Source organism: Eurytemora carolleeae, unplaced genomic scaffold (assembly GCF_000591075.1).
Source record: "Eurytemora carolleeae unplaced genomic scaffold, Eaff_2.0 scaffold108, whole genome shotgun sequence".
Taxonomy (NCBI): Eukaryota; Metazoa; Arthropoda; class Copepoda; order Calanoida; family Temoridae; genus Eurytemora; species Eurytemora carolleeae.
This window is the reverse complement of record NW_019396160.1, coordinates 230,009-231,386: the sequence shown is the minus strand read 5'-3', so window position 1 is coordinate 231,386 and position 1,378 is coordinate 230,009. Positions and strand designations below refer to the sequence as shown.

Below are 1,378 nucleotides of genomic sequence, written 5' to 3'. Positions count from 1 at the left end.
TTTTCCTGCTCATTTTTCTAAAGTAAAGATATATTTGATATATTTGATATCATTCTGTAGGTTGTCCTTTGTGCCTCCATAGTAGATCTCTTTGATATTATGTGATAACGGTTGCCATAGATAATTTGAAATATGTTCAAAATGTATGATATTTTTCATCATCTTTCAAGATGCTGTTTATCTATTTATCTGAATTGTATAATATTTACTGCCATTTATTTTAAAAAAAGTTGAAGCACTCTTTACCTTAATCATTGGTTGGCATTTGTCTCGCAAATCACAGGACATGTTTTCTTGAAGAAATGTAATACTAAACTTACCATTTGTTTTATTCGGGTTTTTAAACAACTCATTAACTATTCCCTGGTTTTACAGTTGACTCGCGTATCTTAAAAACCGGTTTTTATATAATTAGCACTTAGTATTTTAAACTCTGTAATCAGTACAATTTAAATTTTAATTGTTGTGCATTGGAAGCATTGTAACATACAGGGTTGGTTAAAAATTAGTCTTGTTATCCTACTCAAGTTTTCTGTACATAAAGTAAATATTTTAACTCAAATAAGTTTTTTCTGTCATTGTCATGTCATGGTGAACCAAATTAACCTTTAGGGAGGTAAATTTAAACACGTGAACCAGATTAGTGCAAGGTCTGGACAATAAGCCCGGTTACGAACTTTCTTTCCTTGCAAAGTGGAAACATGATTTTTAACACATCCTGTATTCTGTAAATTCTTTTACGTTTGTATATAATATATATGTACAATGGTATTCGCGTACACTTTATATAGAATAGTTGTAAATATGTTTGTTTACTTTATTTTGTGAATCCGGATAAAAAGCTTTAATCTTTCAAATTGTCATTGTATTGTTAGAATCAGTTTTATTTTCACCAGAGAAAAGAAATATAAAATATTCCTCACTAATTGATATTTTTGATATTCCGCTGAAAAAAAAACAAGCTTGAGCGTAACTGCTGAAGGGCAATTATAATCATAGCTATGAAGTCTTGCTCGACACACACTGAATATGAATTTATGTTGTTAATCATTTTTAAGTAAAAGTATGTCAAGCCCCGTTCTTAACAATGAATTCATACCACTCCGTTAGTGAATACCTACTCTCTGGTTTCTCTTTCGGAATTAAAAGTAAAAAACATGACATAGTTTTAAAATTATTCGTTAAGATCATAATTTAATAACCTCGCGACAATAAAATTGCTTTTGATATCTGGAAAAGTTGCCAAATTTCATGCCATGGTTTTATGGTTCAATGATTATATATTCCTTATGAAGTATGAGACAAGTAAGAGTCATTTTAGGCAAGGTTATAATGCAAGGAAAGTTATTTCAGAGGTGTACGCATCTTTCGTACTGGG

General features: G+C 30.1%; 1 protein-coding gene across 1 annotated transcript in view; it reads left to right on the top strand.

Moving 5' to 3' along the window:
• Positions 1 to 926, top strand: part of LOC111696824 (syntaxin-1A) — a gene marked incomplete in the record, with an annotated part of 4,940 nt that extends 4,014 nt beyond the window's left edge. Inside the window, 1 exon segment of the mRNA XM_023466570.1 lies at positions 155 to 926.
• Between the last annotated feature and the right edge of the window lie 452 nt (positions 927 to 1,378).